The following is a 21,189-nucleotide window of genomic DNA, read 5'->3' on the forward strand; positions in this document are numbered from 1 at the left end:
TGTGAGTTGCCTGGTGTTGTAGATTTCAGCCGTAGAGATGTCTGCCTTCTTTCCAATATATTGGATACTAGATGGCACTTGGTTATAGTGCTCAATCCCTAAAAAAATACATTTAAAGAGTTCAAGAGTAATGTTTCCTTCCAAAAATCATGATGCGGTTACTCAGGATAATCCACAGACCTTGTTGTGAATCGTCTCACTATTTTCTTTTCTATGTAACTACACCTGCCAACTGTATCACCTCACAGAAGGAAGTGTGTGTGCTGAGCTCACTAACAGCTCAGCCGAGGATGCCATTCATGTTTACATCTTGAGCTGTCATGGGCCTGGTGTCCATGAGTATACGCACACTTCCTTCTGAAAAATAATGTGGTTGGTGGGTGTTTGGTAAAAAGAAAATTGTTTCTACATCTCTATGGTGGATATCTCCAACAAATCATAACAAAGCAGTCTAGACTGATAAAAAGATAGCAACTACAGCTAAGAGGACACATTTTTATTTTTGATTTTGGGTGGTCTGTCTCTTTAATAACAGCGTTTTACTCAAAGGAGAGTTCACCCCAAATTGTGTAACTGTGTTAGGCTGTAGGGTGAGTCTGTTGTAACTCATGCTCATTTGCCTTTGTGTACATAAAAATAGTTACTGGTTGCTGTTATCTTTTACTTGGATTTGAGACACAATCTACAGTCCTTCTATGCCAAAAAAAAAAAAAAAAATCTTGTACTTCAGCAGAAGCTAATGTGAAATTAGATTTTATTTTATTTGGTAGATTATCTTATTGTTCTCTGATTTATTTAGATAAAAAAGTAATCAATGCTAAAGTCATAGATTATGTTGTTTTGAGTTGCTCCTGCTTTGAGTTTACTCTTTGAAACCTGAGCAAACTGGCTGGATTTCTTTCAAAAACACAGAAGCAACATGTTACGAGTTACAAGAAAATTACCTGAAATTATGTAAAAAAAAAAAAGAGAAAAAAGAATGATGTTTGGGGAGGGATTAATAATAAATAAACACATAGATAAAATAGTTAATGATAGAAAATTTTAATAATTATCTTGGTGCGGTGGAGCGGACATTTAAAAAAAGTTAAGAAGAAATCGAGAAGACGTCCCCGTGCTTTCCTTACCCACAGCCCTCTAGGTAATTCAGCCTTTTAAAGTTAAGACTGGATGAAGGCAGCCTTACACTAATATGATGCTTCAGTGATCTAAATGAGAGAAAATTAAGTTGCAGTGTTGTTAGGATAATATTCCCTCTTATTTTCTAGCTGGGCTGCAGTGAAAGACTCATAGAGGGAATCTCATTCTGCAAAAACCACAACTTTGAAATACACCCACTTAATTTGTCAGACTGCTGAAGCCTCACATTAGCTTCGGATGAACTCTGGAGTGCTTTTTTGTACAGTTTGTCCCCCATCCCCTACCGTAGCTTTCATCAAAATCGTGTTAGGAAGGTTTCTTTAGGAGCATTTGCATCCATGCCTTACACTCTTTCAATGTACACATAGACATGTGAGTACTGTCTTGAAATTATTTTACGGAATGTTAATTGCAGGTAATTTCCTTGTTTGTTTGTTGTTGGTTTATTTTTAAGTTTTTTGATTAAAAAAAGAATTTTTTTTTTTTGCAATATTTAGGGGATTTTCTTGTACTTAACCAATTTCTTGCAGACTTTTTGTAATTTCTGTTTTTCTTTTGGTCACTGCCGCCTTCCCATGTTTTTTTTTTTGTTTTTTTTTTTAAGAAATACAGTTGAGGTAGTCGCATTTTTAAAAAAGCTGACAAACAGTCTTACCTTTTTTCCACATTTCTTCATGGTTTTGGATCCAAAATGCTGCCTGTTGCACTTTTACATTGATCAGATTTAATATTTCTTTGCCAGGTGTGAATTGTAGTTTATAATTATGATAATGTGTGCACCCTCCTAAAATCTAAACTTTTCTAGTGCATTGTATTTTATGACACAAGCAAGCCTCTCTCTCAATAAAATCAATTTCTCCCAGCTCTGATGTCCCGGTGGAGGCCCAGCAGGTTGTGTGATGTGCAGAGAGGAACAGGATGCAGCGGCTATTTTTACCTGAAGCCCAGGAGTGAGCTCAACACAGAAGGTGAGGCGAGAGGAGAGTGGAATTTGGGCAGCGTTTGGGAATGTGAATCGGGTAACGTTAATCATCTGGACAGCAGAGACATTAACTGTGCATGAAGCTCGGTCTCTGGACATTGCATGTACTGTTCAAATACTGACAGAGGGCATGTGTGTGAGAGAGTCAGAAGCAAAAAGAGGAAGGGCATGGTGTATTTCTATGTGAATCTGGGAGGAAGAGAGGACACACTGTAGTGTAGTGGTGTGAGTTTGTGTTTGTGTGTAATGCCTGTGCTGAGGTGATATACAGTGCCCTGACTTACTCTTGTAGATGAAGTGCACTTTGCTCAAAGCTACACACCCCCAAAGGAATAGACTGTGTTTTCCAACTCACTTTTCGGGTTGGGAAAACACACTGATGAAAAAGGATGAGGCTATAGCAGCACACTCAGTCTTCGCAGCAGCCCCCCGTCACACACTAACATCATTACAATTTCAACTCCAGTGCCTTCTAACAAAACTCTGCATATTTACAATGTGTGTGTGTATCCACTATTGTCTTGTTAAAATTTTTACAATGGCTGCTGAGCGCCTTCGCATACCGAATGCAATATTGTGCCTTAATATGCCCTAGTATAATGCCTACAGATTTGGAGAGTGCTGATACGGCACATTTTGTAGCGGAAGCATCTGAGTCGCACGAAACCGGAGCGTTCACCCCTGAGAGAGCGAGGGGGCTCACCTTTTGTTATTATTTTTGGAGGCGCCGATTCGCGCTGACCTACTTTGGAAGCAGAGATTGCTGAGCCACAGATCACCAATGCAAATGAAATCTGTTGCTTCCTGCCTGTTGGATTTCAAGGATTTCCAGGCACATGATGCAATTGGGGGAAAAAAAATGACTTCATGTCATATGTACTTACTGCAGTTTTTGTGGATACTGTCATCTTTTTCCTGCTATTTCTGAAGCTTATCTGGACTCATCGCTATTCTGCATTTTCTGTGGCGGTTGTTTTCTCAGAGAGATTATTGAATCAGTGACCTTACATCAGTTTGAATTCTTGACAGCAGTCTGCTTGGTTTACCTACAAAAAGCTTACATAAACCTGCTCAGCATTGCAAATGACAGTGATCACACTGTGACTTGAGTGTGACACTCCACCAGACAGGTAGCTGTCAAAAATACCTGTCATTCTGTCAGCAGCACAGCCTAGCCACTGCATTGACTCCATGTTTTTTACAAGGCATTTTGGTCTTGCACACAAATGTATTGCAGCAAAGGAAGATGAGGATACTGTTTCTTTCTGTCATTTTGATGAGCAAGTGCCGTTGCGTAGTGCTGAACAAGCTTTTAATATGATAGAATTTTATGTTAGTATGTCTTTTCAAAGAAGCAATGCTTATATGGCTATGTTCAGATTAATTGTTGCTTTAGGCAGATTATGAGACAATGGGTTGTTCGGATTTGCAAAAATCCCCACGCCTCACCTGTTGGGCAGGGAGACAAAAAAACATTGTGGCGGTTTTGCCTAATTTTTAATTTTTTTCGCGTTGTTGTAAGTGTAATGCATTTTTTTTGTAGTTTGGTTTCTCTTTTTTGCAATTTTGTATAACATGGTTGCTTTGTGTCTCCTCGCAGTCCTTTTGTATCTTTTTGAGGGATAACCATGTCTTTTTTAAAGTTTTGTGTCTCTGTAGTTCTTGTAGTTCCTTTGCGTCAATTTTTGATCGTTTTGTGTGCTTTTGTAGTTCCTTTGCATGGCTTTGTGATTGGATTGTCTTTTTGTAGTCGTATAGTTGGTATCTTTTTGAAGTATAATTGCATTCCTTTAATCAGTTTGTGTCTCGTAGTTTCCCATCTGTGTCAGGTTGTTTGGTGTCTGTTTGAGGTAATTTTTTTTTTGATTTTGTCTTTTTGTGGTGGCTTAGTGTCTTTTTTTGGTTATTTTGTGTCTCATGTAGTTTTTTTTGCATGTTTCAGGTTGTTGGTGTCTTATTATTAGTTATTTTTCATCTCAATTATTTTTTTATGTTTGGTCATTTTGTTGCTTCATAGTGGTTTATTGAGGTAAGATTATTTGAATGATCTTTTTGGTCATTTTGTGTCATTGCAGTTTCTTTGCATCTGTTTCGGGTTGTTAGGTGTCTTTTAAAGGTCATTTTGCCTCTCTTTATGGCCATTTTATGTCTCTTTTTGAAGGATATTTGTGTCATTTTGTGTCTCTTCAAGGTCATTTTCTGTCCCATGGAGGTACATTTGGGTAGTTTTGTGTCTCTTTGTAGTTCCTTTGCCTCTTTTTATGGTCATTTTACATTTCTTATGTTATTTAGTCTCTCTTTGAAGCATATTTGTGTCATTTTTGGTCATTATGTGTCTCTATGCTGTCATTTTCACTTTCTTTTAGGTAAATTTGTGTCTGTAGGTTCTTTGACTCTCTTTATGGTCATTTTACATCTCTATGTGGTCACTTTGTGTCTCTCTGAAGTATATTTGTGTCTTTTTTGGTAATTTTTTGTCTCAACACATTGAGGTAAATTTGTGCCTCTTTGTAGTTCTTTTTCATCTTTTTTGGGTTGTTTTGAGTCTCTATGACTCATTTTGTGACTTTTGTGTCAGGTCATTTTGTCTCTTCGTAGTGGTTTAGTGCTGCTTTTGAGGTCTATTTGTGTCTTTTTTGGTAATTTTTTTCTTGCTGTACTTCCTTTGCATTTCTTGTGGTCTTTTTGTGTGTCTTCCTTGTCTGTATGAGTTAATTCAGTTGACATTTTGCATGTGGAGGCCAAGGGGGGCCATGACACTTTTAATTCCTGAGCCTGGGTCTGTTTGGCCTGTTCAGTAATCCACCCATGACTGTGGTGCATTTTATGAATTTACAGTAAAGCACACTGTGCCCCTCAAAGGAAAAAGTAGGTAAAACTTAAAGTTCAAGTGGGTTTATCCCCACAGTATGTCTAACACGGACCATTCTGACTTTAAAACCTTTTCTATCACCTTTTATATACATGCAAATGCAGTTCCTTTTGAATTATTGTCAAGTTACAAGTACTTTCCCATGTGGGTGCTGCCATGATCTTTTATTACACACTGTAAAAGTAGACACATGGTGGGCAAGTGGCCATTTTTTGGGAGAAGAAGGCGAATCAGAACCCAGAGTGCCGTTGCCATCCCTGCAGGGGATGGAGTGCTCTAAATGTGGTGTGGCCTTTGTCGCCACGTGTGAAATATGATTTGGTGAAGGATGTCATTTGAAGGGGCCCAGTTCTGCAGTTATGACAGCCCCCGAGCACTCTCTTACAGTCTCACTGTCTTTTCCGCTGCCTCTGTATCGCTGCATCTCTCCCACTATCTTATCTATCCTTCACACATTCTCTCACACCTTTTCTCTCGCTCACTCCTCGCCTCCCAGTGGCCCTTTTATTGGGCTGCTTTAAAGCCAGATGTTCCTGTGCTGCCAGGATGACGAGGGAGGCGGGGTGGTGGGGGTGGGTGGCAGTTGAGGTGAAGGGGGAGGGGCAACCAAATGACTTGTAGCTTCAGAGTGGCTCATTCCCTACACAATAGACTCACTTTCTCTCCTGATGTTTTACCATTTTTCATATCCAACATTTTTACCCTCAATTTCTTTCCCAGGATCTCACTCACATTATAAACTTGCAACACACCCACATACACAAACTAACTTTCTCTGCCTCCCTGCTGCCTGTTATGCGAGCGACCTAGTTCTAAGTTGAACCAAACGTTTGATTTGAATCAGGAAAGAGGCTGCAGCCGTCTTCAATACCGCCACATGACACGCAGCAGATAAGAGGTGTGATCTCAGTGGCCTGGCCCTGTTTTCAAACCCAGATAATGCTCTATCAAAATCACATTCCCACAATGCCACACCTGGCCACTGTAATTGTCTGCACTTTAGCTGCAGTGGTTTTATCCGGTACGGAACTTTTCCATGATGTGGGGGAATGAATTATTCTATTCTTAAAACTGAAAATTATCTCAGGCATGCTGTATTTTTTATTTTTTTCACTCACCAGAAGTTGGAAATGTCAATTTGCCCAGTCCTTTCTCTCTCCTCGACTATAATCAACGACAGCTCCCATTTCTGCAGATTATACAGACATTGGTGTAAAGAGAGGAATAAAAATTGCCGCCATGCTGAGTTTACGCCTGACAAACAACATCCACGCGGAGATCTGACACTGCAATTTGCACTTACACACAGAGGCAAATCCTAGCCTTATTCAGATACATTTCCAGTACAGGCCTATTTTGCAAATCAATCATGCAGCACAAAATAGTGGCGCAGAGACTTATATTTTCCAACTGCCCAGAGTCGGAAAGCAGAAAAAAAAAAAGCTGAGATGTGGCAGGGTGTTTATGGAGAATATGAATGAAGGTAGCATGCAGCTTTTATGCCTCCTAATAAGCCCCCAAGGCTGGGGAACATTACGACTCTACAGTTTTACAACCACTGATGGTCTGCCCAGAGATGTACATTGTGCTTCTCTTGGATGTGTGCATGTGTGTTGGTTGGGTGGGGGGAGATCAGACCCATAGCTGTCTACTAAAACGATCCCCATGAATATCTGGCCATGAATCAGGCTGCCAGACTTCCTCTCACATGATACTCCTCACAAATGATATGCCTGATAAATACAGAAAAGAGTGTGTGTGTCCATGAGTGTGTGTGCGTGCTTTTGGGGTTCATCACCGCAAATGGTTTGGGATCTGACAGGCATTCCAATGAGCTGCTACGATGGCGTGATGAAATCATTACCCCCTCACTAAAAGTGTGTTCACATTAAGAAGATGTCTTGCAATTTTTGTGTGTGTGTGTGTGTGTGTGTGAGGTTCCATGCAAATGTGCACCTTAATCGTGTCACATCCGAGCGGCGCGTGTGATGTTTTGTTGTGGGTGTGTGTAGGTGGGTCTGCACAACTGTGCGTGCCTGGCATGGCGAGGGCGCAGTCCATCAGCAAACCAACGAGGGAGAACTGACGCAAGTGCATGAGAAAAGGTGAAGTGATTTCTCCGACACAGACCTGAGATGAGGTTTGCAGCAATAACCAGGCGGCACTGTAGGAGCTAATTCAAAGTTATTGACATATGCTCGGCCCGTATCTAGTGCTGCATCTTTGTATATAGTGCTCAGCCTCCAGATTTTACAGCTGTTTATTTTTCATATCCTCACCGTGGATTGCAGCTCAAAATGTTGGTTTTATTTGTATATTGAACCAACATGAAATTAAACTGTCTAATTCTGACAATTTTAGAGAACATCATCTCTGACTGTTTGAGCGCTCTGTGTTTTTGCACACCAGAAAGTGGCAAAGCAAATATCGTCCTTGTAGTCTTGTGAAACAGCCATTGGTGACTTAATGAGTATTTGTGGGTCCTCCAGTGGCTACTTTTGGTTGCAGGTGGATTTTTTTGTGGTAAAATTGGTATGAGGAAGAACGCGGCATTGGCATGGCCTCCCATTTGGCAGAATAAGGTAAATAATATTGAGTCTTCAACCCAATTGCCAGGATAAACGTTGGCATTGTAGGTTGCTGCCATCCAAGGATATGTAACATTTGTATATTATGAAGATGATATGTTTAAACTTTTTGTTTCAACATTGCTGCCGTTAAGGTGTGGTTATGTTTAAGCAAAAAAACCCCAATTGGTTAGAAAAATTGGGGTAAGTGGGGGCGTGTTGTCCATCTTTATATACAGTCTACGGCCTTGAAAAGAGGTCCACTAGCCTGGTCACACTCCCAGAGCATCAAAATATGCCGCTTGAGCAGCATCTCTGGTGTCACTTTAATCACGCAGGGGACAATTTTAGCATCAGTGTAAGATGAGCCGATTTCCCACGAACTCCAGTGTAAACCCATTTGTATCATTGTTTGACACTCAGAGCAACAAATACAGTTTAAAAGCAACAGCGCAGGTTTTCTATCAACATTTCATACAAACTCATATTAAGCGGGATGTCTGGGGGTCCTCAGACACTTAGTTTGCTGCTTCTTGTGAAGATTTCTGCACCTACTTATTGTGGAAATGTCTTTATTTATATTCAGAAAAAAATCAGGCAAAAGATGACATTTCAAAATATAAAAACTATTGGGACTTTTTAGATGAGGCAAAGTGTAAGTGTGTGCTGCTCTTCATTGGAAGTTGTATATAAAAGAAACTAACTGAAACACTGTTTAAAGGCACAAGTAGTTCTTTCATATTGAAAAACAAAATGAACTATGAATCAATGCAAGATGCGATTTGTCTCTTATTTTCATGCAAAGAACTGTTAGAACTAGTTCCATCAAATTTTTGTGGGGACAGTTTTGTCCTCACAAAATATTAAAGGGACATGTTCCTACCATCCATTTGTTAAACCTACACCCTTGGTCTAAAGAGTGTCTGCTCACATTTGGTAGAAAGGGACCAAAAACAACAACATCAGTTGCATGGTTTGTGGCACTCAAAGCTGGGTGTTTAGGGACACGCTGCTGCCTTTAAGTTGCATTTTTGATACAAAACTGGGTGTCTTTGGCAACACTTACAATCTTTTCCTAGTCATAACCAAGTAGTATTGTTGCCTAAATTTAACAGCTGACCCCTCTTAACCCCTGACTCTTCTGTGTCAAGATATGATGCAGCAGGCTGCCCCCAGCGTCAATTTAGTTGGTAAAATATGATACATAGGAATAATATCACAATGCAGTGATCTGCAGTGGCTGCAGCTAGGTTGCATTTGTTCTGCTGTCCACCTTCTCCTCCACCTCCCAATAACAATAAACTCTTATGCATGTAATCAGAACTACGTCACTTTAGAAATGTACATATAATATGTATGAAACATAATAAATGTAGCATATCCATTGTTTACAGAAATGTACAGTACCAACTTATTTTCTGGTGACTGGGCTGTATTTATGTGACAGTTAATATATTTTTTTTATTGCGTGTATCATTTAGCTCTGTTCAAACATTAGTAGTCATTGACTATGTAGTTCAAGCTGCAGTGAGAATTCAAATGCACTTCAATACGTGCAACAGTGGGCCCTGCTAGAGTTAATGTTGGTAAGCCTGCAGGTAAGCTCGTAAATTAAAAAAGAAATCTCTTGACATCTGCATGCCTCTTTTACTCAGCAGAGTTTATAATATCTTTAGGTGAGGCACTTAACCATTTTGCCCTCATCATATCCATCTCATAAAGCCAATACCTAACAAGAAGACACAAGACTATATGGCATGCACAACATTGTAAAATTGTCAGGGATGACTGATTTAAATGTTCCATCGCTCTCTTGTTTTTGTTATAAAGGAAAAAAGTTTATCCTCATGCAGCCTTTATTTGGGAAATGCTAAAGCTGTGGGCTTGTTTCACTGAGGTTAATAGTCTGCGTGCACTGTCAAACATACCATTTTATACAGTCTAAATATTTACATTTTTCTGAGGACAGAAGTGCAAGGACAGCATTGTCTTTGCTATACTGATGAAGGAAGTAGACTCCGGAGAAGAAGCAACAAAGCGGGCATTAGAAATACTCCGTCCTGGACTTAGAGAAATCCTTATCTAACCAGCTTTGTATAGCTAGCACACTTCAAAGATGCTGAATACATTAGTTTTAGGGGGTGTTATTCAAATTTGTTGATCCCTTTTGGCCCTTCATAAGCATATTAATAGTATTTTGTCACACAAATGGCTTCTGGTCATTGAGGCATAATCAAACAATGAATTGCAGTGTGCCACTATAAACGGTTTAAAGCCAGGACAAAACAATGTAATATTTATGTGTTGGAGCCATTGTTCTGTATTGCATTATACTATATGACTGGTTTTTACTGTGTCAAGCTTAGAAGTGCATGACTGTGGCTGTTGATGACAGTTCTATGTCCTTAATTTGTGAGATATACGCATTTTGTATGGCGTTTTTTCTTTGTATTAACATTTGGCACATTAGTTTTATGTAAGAGTTCAGCCTTGTGTTAAAGAGGACTATCTTGTGGTTTTTTTCTTAAAAGTAAATACTTTGATGTTTTAAAACCCATTGAATATGAACCACTTTGATTTTAGGTACAAAACTCGCCTGCAGTACGATTAGCAGTGGCAATGCATATCTCCCCGGATATCAGCTAAATCGGCACCCCGCAATTTTCCAGAAAGATTACACACAGCACACGCTGTGCTATCAGTTAAATCTGTGCAATTAGAACCTGTGCATTTGCCTCTTTGGTAGATTCCAGAAGTGAATCCATTACTTATGCATTTTAATGTTGGGTAGTGCTAATTTGCAATAGTTTCATTAAAAAGGCAACAATAGATTAACCGCACGGAGAGATCAATTTTTTAGCATCCATTTGCTGCATTTAGAAAAACTGGAGGGTGCTGTTGATGCTCTCTGTGTATGTGTGTGTGTATTCACATTTGTCTGCATGCTTTTATGTGTACAGCGTTGGAAAGATTGTTTATACCTACTAACTGTGTGTGTTGTCGTTGTTTTGGGCAGCCCGTGCAGTGTGTAGAAACATGGACGCAGTGTGTGCTGGCTTTTTGATTTGGCGTGCTGCTGTGACTCTACCTAGGACCAGTGGGCCGCCTCCACTGAAACAAACAGCACTTAGGAGATAACACTGAGCCCCTCTGCGCTGCCAATCAGAGGGACTCGTGATGATTTAACCTCGGGCACAAATATGCAAAAGGCCCCACCACCATGGGAGCACTTTATTGTGGTTTTTGCCACTTTTTTATGGTATCTCTGTAGTCATGAAGTATAGTAGTCCCATTCAGTAATCCATCCATGGGTATGGTGTATTTTAAAAGATAACAATGCACGCACAGGAGGAAGATCAAATACAGAGTCACTGTGCTGCTCTATATTGTAGCTTTGTTTAGAGCATGAGATGTGGCCAAAACTAATTTATTCAATTGTTACTGTTTATCCCCATTGTGCAGTCTGACACACACACAGTTATTGTATATTTTCACTAATGTATAAACACTCACAGTCACATTTCTCTGTTAATGCTTCCCAGAACATACCAGCCGATATAATCAATGGCTTTCTAAAAATATTTAGACTAGAAAGGATCAATGTGAGAGATCATTCCCATTCTACTCTGATATGTATACACAAATAGACCGTTGATGGTATTGAGTGCCTTTAGGGCTCTATAGTTATGTTGCCTTGCTGTCGAGGTGATGCTGCTGCCAGAGTTGGTGCATATAGCCACTACTACTATATCTGGCTCCCCTTCCCTCGTGCACACAGAGCTTTTTACGTCTCATAATGCAAGGTTGAGCTTGTCTCGCAGAATATAAAACCTCGGGCTTAGAATAATGCCTGTGAAAGGCGGCGCGTGCCCTGTCAGAGACACTTTACTTTGCGGTGTGATTATGTACGGAGATTTTTCTCTTCTATAACTTTGAATAGAGGATGTATTTTTCTTCTGCGCCAAACTTTCTAACCCAGCTGTTGTCAAGTTGTTTGCATTAGGCTTTTCTTGTGAAGCCATTTGATAGCTATCTGACTATCGCTGCTCATAGGAATGTTAAAGCAGTCTGGAAGTGTCAACTATAGTGTCTGCAAATGACCTTATTTCCTCTTGTCCTTTGTGAAAAGATATGTTTCTGGCCCCGTTCTCCAACATTCCCATTTCAGTCCAGCTTTCCAGTTGATCTGATAAGTTCTCAGTCAGGTTATATAAATAATACAGGCATGTTTGTTGTTGTTGTTGTTGTTCTGCCTTGATGTTGGGGTAGATCAGCTGCTCAGTCAGGGATAGTAAAAACCTGGAATGAAAAACCAACTACTGCTGAATTTGGTGCTACACCCCCAGTTAAAGAAGCTAGTTGTGAGGCCATAGATTTCATTGGTGTTTTCTTTGTTTTTCTTTGTTTTCTTTTTGCTTCAGCTTTCAGTAACTTTTGTTGAATTTGCCTCCTTTATTTCATGAACGTTTCTGTTAATAAATGCCACCTTACTCCTGCTCATCAACCTACTTCTTCAACATCCCCTTTAAATCAGATGCTCTTTATACAGGGAGGCAACCACACGTACTTTTAAAGATGTGTTGGTTCAGTGGTCTCCAGTCCTTGAGAAAAGTTAAGTGTTGCTTAATGGACTTAATAAGATCATGACCAACCCTTGTCTTTCTGTGTCTGACTCTCTACTTTCTCTCTGTCACACATACACACATTAGTGAGTAGTCACTACAGGAGTAACATATCCGCTATCACACCAGCGTTCCTCCAGGACTCATTATGTCATCAAGGGTGTATTAAATAACCATGAAAAGAAGAGTGTCTTTGTGGATGTATGTGCTGAACTGGCTGCCATGCATTCCTCAACAAAGATAAACAGGCAAATATAATTGGTAAAATTTTACTGCAGCTCAGTATGGCCATAACCTGGAAAACCATGATAAAAAAGAGGCTCTACATTACATCCACAATGCCCCAGTGTTGATGCTCTTGCTGTCAGAACATCACTGCAATGGGTAGCTGAATGACACAAGTACTGGTGTGTTTATTCAGGAATAAAACTGAAGTTTCTGACAACTGATAGCATTGTAGAATAATGTTTTCATGAATGAGTCCCCACGTTACTTACATAATTTTCTAAAAGCAACATATGAACCCCTAAATGCAAGCCATTAGCACTTGGAAGCATAGTAAGCACTTTGGCTAATACATATTATGGCAGTAATGCAACAGAATGTGCAGCCTGGTGTCTAGATAAGTGTTAGCATTGCACGTTTCTGCAGACCCACAGATAGGTTAAATTTGCTCTTCTCATGCATGACATTTCAACGTTTCTGAAGTGAAGTAGTTTATATTACATGTATATGAGCTCACTTTGTGGATGGGATGCTATATGGACACCACACCTACCAAGTTGCAAGCCACTGTGACACCAAATCAGACGCTGTTTTGGATATTGTGCCACCAAAAACGAGTGTGTTTTAGTGAGTGTTTTACGCCAAAACATGATTCCTAACATCACCAAATTGTTTGTGCCTAAATATAAGCCAAAGCATTATAGAAATTCATAGTGACAACATATCCAATACATAATAAAGTACAAATGTTACATGTTCTCTTTGCAGAAACTTACATTTATTCGATGGTAGCTGCTTGTTCAAAAAAATGTTGATTTTAACGTAGAGGCTATCATTACTTCATCGGGGTGCTATGAAGACCTAGCAGCCTTCTGTGTGCAGTGTTTGTGTTTTGGCAAAGGGTGCAGACACCAGTACTGCTCCCTAAATCATAGACTCCCGTTGGCGAAACCTGTTAAAAAAAGCTGATATATTTATATCAGCACAAATGGAGCTAGGTAACTCCCAACTGCAATTTGACAAGGCGCTGAACTTTAACGGATGCAGCGGTTGGTTTGGCAGTGTTGCTCTACTCATGTAATGCTCTGGATCAAATTTGAGCAAGCTTGACACAGGCCTTTCTTGATCTCACGAACCCTCCCCGGCAGAGACGCACCACATTTGAATGGATGTGAACACATACTGGAAATAAACATTCTAAATTCACATAAATCTAAATACTGATGCAGGAGGAGACTGTGGAGGTGGATGAAGTTAAATTTTCTGTGGTGCAGTAGCTTTGGTGCATGCGATATGTGCATATAGAGCCAAATAATTTGAGATGGGTCATGGTCATATATGATTTAACAGTATATGGAACATGTGCCCATAAAACTGCTCCACTGATCTCCTTCATCATCTCTACTTCATCCCATCACTCGTGTCCCTCTATCCGGATTTGTCCGGCTGTACATTGCAGTGTTGCTCAAATGTGCTCTCATCAGCAGGTTGGGAACTTAAAGATCATGTCTGTTGACAGGGGATATATGGAGGGAATTACAGCATGGAATTAACCAGCTGCACAACATTGCTTATGACTTAGTGTGCTATCAGGGGGCAGCGCTCTGGCCAAGCCATCCTTCCTGCGGAGCTCCATAAGCCAACAAGCAGAGTGGGTGGAGAAGCCTTTTTATTTCTTGATGCCCCCCTGAACTCCTTTTCTGCTTCCTAAAGGAAATGCTGCAGTTACCAGGCAACAAGAGAGGGAGGGGCTGGAGCCATTATAGAGGCTAGTTGTGTTGCACCCAGTTATTAATGCAATTCATTTTATTAAGGCTATATACATGATGTAAATATGCTTAAATCCACAAAGTCCTGTCAACATTATTTCAAGACTGAGACTCCTAAAGTTGTATTTTTCTAATTCCCTTTTTAATATTTTTGTAATATCGTTAGGAGATAACATCAGTCAAGCATTTCTTTAGTGGAGGGTTATCCCAAAGTGCATGTTATTGTGAGAAAAGCATTAAATAAAAATTATGTTTTGGCACACCCCATTGCTCCATTTGCTTCCCCCATTAAATTCACTCAAATTCATTCATGTAGGACAAGATTTCTAATTGCCGTATTTAATGTGTTAATGATTTAATTATTCTTTTAATTAATTTGTTACGACTAAATGATTGACTTAATTCAAGGGCTCTTGGCTTGTCTTTGGGGAAGGCGGGGGCATAGGGCTCTGCAGATGACTTACTGATGCTTTTCCATATCAAATGTTGGAGACAGAAACACAGGAGAGCAAGGGAGCAATGCAACAAATGCATGCACGCATTTTCACAGGCAGCAAAAATAATAGGCCACATATTTTTCTTTTGCAAATCTTTCGTAGTAAATTTGCAGAACAGTCCTGTTTATTACAAGACTGGCAGAGAGAGCAACTCTATTTTTCCCTCCCCAGTGAGAAATGACTGTGGGCCTAATCTGAAATAAACAGGCTCTTGAGGCCTCTTGGGGGGGCGTGGTGTGTGGCTTTCTCAAGCACATCAACCACCCAAGCCTCAGCATCAAAGGGATCACCATTTTTAATTGAAATGCCTTTTAATGTATAATGTAGTTCATTTATTTAATTTAGATTCGATAGTTGCGGAAAAGGAATTGAGCTGGAAAGGTCAGGCAAAATATAAGCATTCCAGAGCACACCAGCTCTATTAGTTTTTCAAACAAATCTACCTTCGCAGACTATGAAAATGTGGCGTGAACTTTTTTTCGGCGGCTGCAAATTGCCTCAAAGTTTTATTGATGATAGAGTAAAAACCTCAGTTGATGGATAAAGAGGCTGCTGTTCAGTATGCGGGGGATACAGCGTACTGTTGAAGGGATGCTTTTATCTCTCTCCTTGCAGCCGAGGCCCTACATTTGCTTTATATGTGCCATGTGGAGGTTATCAGCAGATGTAAATCGTTGTTTTACTGTCAATCCACAACACTTACCGTCCCATCCTTTAAAACAAGGGTGCATGTCATTTGCATGAATATTTGCTGCACATTAATTACCATGATCACCGGTGCATTTTCTTTGTGGCAGTGTGACGGTTGCAAAGTAAAACCATAAAAGAATAGATCACATTTTGGGAAGCTGGCTTATTTGATTTCTGTCTGAGCATAAGATGAAAAGATCAGTGTCAATCTCATGTCTGTACGCTGGGTGTCAAGGTAGCGCTTGGAGGCAGTTAGCTTAGTTTAGCTCAGAAATACTTCATACTTTGTGGGTACATCAAACAAATGAAATACATACACAATTTTAGCCCTGATTTTCCACTAGCCAACAGTTTTTGGAGCTACTTGACAAAAGCCCCAGATCAGAGGCAATTGGATGTTGGCTCAGTGCTTGCAAGTCAGCGTTGAAGCGCTATGTGTGATGCATCCTAGATATCTAGCGTGCTCAATATCTGGATTTGTTGTAGATGCCCTTTTTTTAAGGATGGCAAAGGCATGACTCTACCACCCTACTCTCCCTCTTATTGGTTGGAACTCGTTGCCTTTGTTTGTTGGATTGGTTAGGTTTGGCAAGAGGAGTAAGATTGGTTAGAGTAAGATGAGAGGCAGAGTGTGGTGGGTCGGTGTCGGTGAGCTACAGCAAATGAGAGCACAAGACATGAGTTGAGCTCGCTGTTAACCCCATGCTTCTAGACTTTATGCTAAGCTAGGGTAATTACCCCCTGATTCAGATATAGATTCAACTAAATGAGCTCTTGTTAAGAGAGACAGTGAGTCAATGTTGCTGAATCATAATTTTTTAAGGGAACTCCTGTCTCTTTTGGTGATTATTTTATAAAGTTCAAGTTTCTTTGCTTCAGTGTTCCCTATATTTGGGACCCATTTGCTACCACTCCAGAGTTTCTTGTGAGTTTGTGTGAAAAGCTTCTTTATTGTAGGACAGAGGATCCCTCCCAAATCCTTACTTGCAATAAAATTACTTGCAAACTTCCTTGCAGCCCACTCAAGTGTTCCCATATTGGCCTTGTATTTCTGTATTTCTCCCAACATAGTGAGCCTTTCTGCACACTGTAGCTAACTCGCTTGATGGAGAGGCACAGGATGTAATCTGGGATTAATTACTGGAATTCACTGCACCGCGCTGTGCCTCTCTTCTCCTGGTGGCTCTGAGGCATCTGGTGGTGTCCAGGCTAATCTGGATGACAGTGGATTTGGATGGCAGCTGGAGGATGCAGGTATCACTTAGTATATGCAGCACTGTTCTGAACTCAAGAATGTGTGTGCGTGAAGCTTTGTGGGATAATTGTAGCAGGTATTGTACATTAGCAGTGTGTGCAGGTGTATTCATCCAATGCTTTTGTGTGTGTGGTTTGTATTCATGCAAACACGTTTTTCGGTCATGTGAGAAAGTAGGTGAGTAAGTAGCAAGTGGAAAAGCCTGACAGGAGTCCCACGCAGCCTGTCGAGCCACGGGTGTTTACAGTTAAAATATTTGCCTGTCTAGGGGATCTGAGAAGCGCGAGATAAGGCAGAGACAGGCCCTGTCATGAACAGAACTGTCTGTCTCCCTCCCACCCAAGTCCTCTTTATTAAAAGAACATTGATTTCTCTTAGCCTTTGATAATCTCCCCCACCGGAGTCTAATCAAAACACATCAAATGTTTTCCACCAAGGACAACCACGTCAAAAAAATTCCTCGCTCACTGGCTGCCTTGTTTTGCAGCATTGCTTTACTGCAGCGCGTGTCGATGTGATATGAGGAATAGTGCGAGAAGGTGTTTTTGTTTTTGGAATTGCCTAAAGTGACAGTCAAATCAGCAATCTTGTGTTTAAACTCACCTTCTTTTTTTTTTTTTTAAATTCACATCTTCCACAAAAACTTTATAGCTGCCATCATTCCTACACAAGTTAAACTGCTGCTTTTTGCTCTCCCCTGTGGAGCTTCTCGCCTTAAGATGTGTTTACATATGTGTGTTTATGTGCATGAGAGCACAAACACATTCTTGCTTCCTACCTCCACAGGTTTTATTATTACGCTGTGTTCCCATGGTGACAGTCCGCATCAGGAGTGCGGGGTGAGTTAAAGCTGTAGCCTAAACAGGCATCTGGGCTTGTCTCCCAGTTGCCGGGTTGGGCCCCTCCTGGGCCTGCCGATGAGCGAAATTATTTTTAATGGATCTTCATAAAACCATCTGTATGAGCACACCTGCACACTGGAAGGCTATCGACAAAATGATTATGACCGCAGGACCCAGAAATTGCTCTAAAATGTGTAATCATTTTGTTTGCTGTATCCACAGCCTCCCTTCTCTTTCATGTATCTGTATTCTTTGGGCCCGGTTCAACAAAGCAAGGTTATTTTCCTCCTATTGGGTCTATGGCCCGCATGATTTCCATTTAGATTTGAGGCGGTGTTTTTAACCTATAACAGGTCCCTGCTCTGCATTCAAGAATGCTTTATATTAAATGTCATGCAAATGGGTTGTCTGACCTGGCCAGAGGTGCATTGTCTGCAATAAATAAAGGTTAATTGTGGATGTTAATTTCCACAGATTGTGGATATAATGAAGCTGATTTGCCATCCAAGTTCCATAATGTCTCGCTATCTTTCAAAATGATGTTGACAGTGGTTGGCAGGCATTTTGGCAGACTGATGAATTATCCAGTGCTAAGTGTGCAAACTGTTGACCAAAAAAATACACTTCGCCCAGTATGTTAAAATTGGCACTGCTGATATAGAGAAAAAAACAGTCCATTAATATGTCTCAGATTTGCAAACATGTATCTTGAATATCTTCATTTCTTCCTCATCTCCTATCCAAATCATCGAGCAACTGCGGTGCTCCTTTATATCATCATTTCAGTGCTGAAGGGAGCCAAGACAATCTTAGCTGACAGGTTCAAGTGTTTTTACCACACATTCCCCTGTTACTTCTCATCAAATTTGATTTGTATGAAGATATAGCTGATGTTTTATTTATTTTTGCCCTGTGAGACAACCCGCAGGTACCCTCTGGGTGTCATGATTTATACGCACAGAAGAAAAACAAAAAAAAGAGCCACTGTCCTTGCACCTGCTGGCGTATACTTTAATGAAATTCAATGAGATGAAATTTAGCACAACCTCCATTGGGGTTGGCCATATCATTTTGAAGTGCTTCATTACAGCAGTGGTGGTGGCCTGTGGGATATCTTCATTTGGGGATGTGGCATGCCTCATTCATCACTGTAAGATAAAGAACCAAAGGCCACTGTATCTGTGGTAACACCGGCAACTTTTTGTTTTATTTAGTCTCACTAGTTGCATCACTCCTTGAGTTCTGCATCTAAAATGATTTGAGCTAAACTCCACAAAGTGGTTACCAGAGGTGGGAACAAGTCATTGATTTGCAAGTCACAAGTAAGTCTCAAGTCTTTGCAGCCAACATTTATATGTGGGGTCCATGTAGGTAATAAATGGGCTGTAAAGTGGGCCCATATGGGATTATCCATAGGTTCCATAATGGTCTCATGCCAGTAGCTGACATGGGTAAATTCACTATAGTAGGCTTTTGATAAGATGCCCATTTTGAACCCATATCCACTTGGTACCAAGGTGGCCCTTGCATAACCCATGTGGGGCCAACTTGGATAAACACACCCATATGGGTAATATTGGTTCCTTATTGTTCTCTGCCCCCAACTTGATTGGAAGTTGTTGGACTAGTTTTAATAAATGGATCTAGAGAATGAAGTGTCTACCTTTTAGTCTTTGGGATAAAGTCTAAGTGAAGTCATGAGTCATCTGTGTTTAAATCCAAGTTGAGTTGCAAGTCTAGATATTGTCGAGTCATAAGTCATAAAATTTGTGACTCAAGTCTGACTCGAATTCAAGTCATGTGACCCGAGTACGCACCTCTGGTAGTTACTGAACAGAAAATAAAGGTTTTTAATTTATCACGAGCTCATTTAAAATAAAGTCACTGATATAGAATCAGTAAAAACCATTACTGCTGTGTCTTAAAAATACTGTTCCATTACAGCTGTGCACAGCTGTACGTGCAGACTCCCATGGGTCCCTTTGCATAGCTTGTAGAAGTGTATGTGCTCATATGTGTGTCAGATCTATGAATGCCCAGCCAGAGCTCTTTTATTATTCTTCAGAGCCAGATGTTCCTCTGATTGGAGGATGAGGAAGGAGCGATGAAGAGGAGAGACAACCAAATAATGAGGTTCGCTGCATCAGAGTAGCCCCTTTCTGCTGCTGTTCCACTCACTCTACAGTGCAGTCTGCCACTCTATGAGTTACTTGTGTCTCTGTAACTCTACTGTGCCTCTTATCTCTCTCCCAGATTTGTCAGTTTTCTCTCTTTTCTGTTTTCCTGCGCACTCTCTCTATCTCCATCTTCTTTCACTCAGTGTGTCTCTGCCTCTTCCTCCCCCCTCCTCTCACTCTTACTGATGTGGAGGCAGATGCTTCGGGCCCCCAGAAGGAGAGTGTCTCTGATATAAAAAGGCCTAATGAATGGGAGCCGCCTGTTTGTGTGCCTGCCGCCAAGTAGTGCAGCTGCACAGGCGCTGGATGGCACAAACAAAAGCCTCCCCCGTCCCCCTTCTGCAAATCGGCTGCAAAAGCCAGGATGTTGCACGTGTGCGGCCTCAGATTGAGGCAAATGAGTTAATCCATAACAAGACCTAACACAAAAACAAACAAGTGGGCTTTACTCATTTGTAACTCCAGTCCAAAGGGCTTTGTCCCGACACAAGGTGAAGTTATTGATGAGACGGGGCCACTAGATTATTTCCACAACCTCAGTGTGCTGTAACCTCACGCTGTGGTCTCCGTGCTGAATTCTCTCACTATTCCCCGCCTGTGTTCCGTAGCTATTTTCGGTTAATTACTCCTAATGAATTTGTGTATCCTTATTGTCCTCTAGAGCACTGAAGAGTGGTCTCTTGTCAGCGAGTGAAAAAAAATCCAAAAGCTGTTTTGTCAGTCTCTAATCAATCTCCCAGGTTTTGATTGATGTGTGTCTGGTCTACTTTTTCACTTCTTTTTTGTGTGTGTGGCAAGGGAAGTATTTTTCCCCTTTTGTTTATTCCATTATCTTAAAGCTTTGTTGGGGGTGTAATGGAAGCTTAGAGGAACAGGTGATGGGGCTAATTAGTCATTAGCGAAGAGATTAGGGTCCCAAATGACAAGTGCATGCTTTACAAGGTCATAATTTGATTAAAGTCGCTGCCAGTTGATGGGAGAAGCTACTCTAAGATGATTAACTTGTCCCCCCATTCCTCTGTCTTCCTCGCCACATGCCACCAAGATGATCTCTAATTTTATCACACATATAAGCGAGTGCATGTTTGTCAGTTCATGTGTGACAGTCGGATGTACGAGAGAGTGGCCTCAGTCTATTTAGCTGACTAACTAGTGTTCATTTGAGATGATGATCTCGACAGTCTACTGTAAACACCAACTGATCCTTGTCCATATGTTGGATTGTTTTTATGAATATAATGCAGTATCCAGCACAATAATGGCTTACTCGAGAGCCACACTGGCTATTAAACTGTGTGTGTGTGTGTGTGTGTGTGTGTGTGTGTGCTACATAGCAATGCACAAGTTGCTTTCATGCATTACTCTGCAAGTTACCCACCTCAAATTAACGACACCCCAGGAAGTCACTGCACCTGGCCAAGAAATAGATCCTGCAACTCTCCACAAAACCACACATTTGATAACCTGTTTACACCTTTTTAAGAATGCAGAACAAAAATCCCAAAAATATTTTGGTTTGATAAAAATAAGTAGTTGGACCTAGTGGCAAAG

General features: G+C 40.7%; 1 long non-coding RNA gene across 2 annotated transcripts in view; it reads left to right on the forward strand.

Annotated features, from left to right (window-relative positions):
* LOC148185648 (uncharacterized) overlaps positions 1-21,189 on the forward strand; it is a 64,594-nt gene that overhangs the window by 2,861 nt on the left and 40,544 nt on the right. For both annotated transcript variants that reach the window (XR_015775713.1, XR_015775712.1), the window contains exon 3: positions 2,004-2,108. This is a non-coding gene — a long non-coding RNA (uncharacterized LOC148185648). The remainder of the gene's footprint in view (positions 1-2,003; positions 2,109-21,189) is intronic.

Source organism: Plectropomus leopardus, chromosome 23, assembly GCF_026936395.1.
Source record: "Plectropomus leopardus strain MGB_pleo_1.0 chromosome 23, ASM2693639v1, whole genome shotgun sequence".
Taxonomy (NCBI): Eukaryota; Metazoa; Chordata; class Actinopteri; order Perciformes; family Serranidae; genus Plectropomus; species Plectropomus leopardus.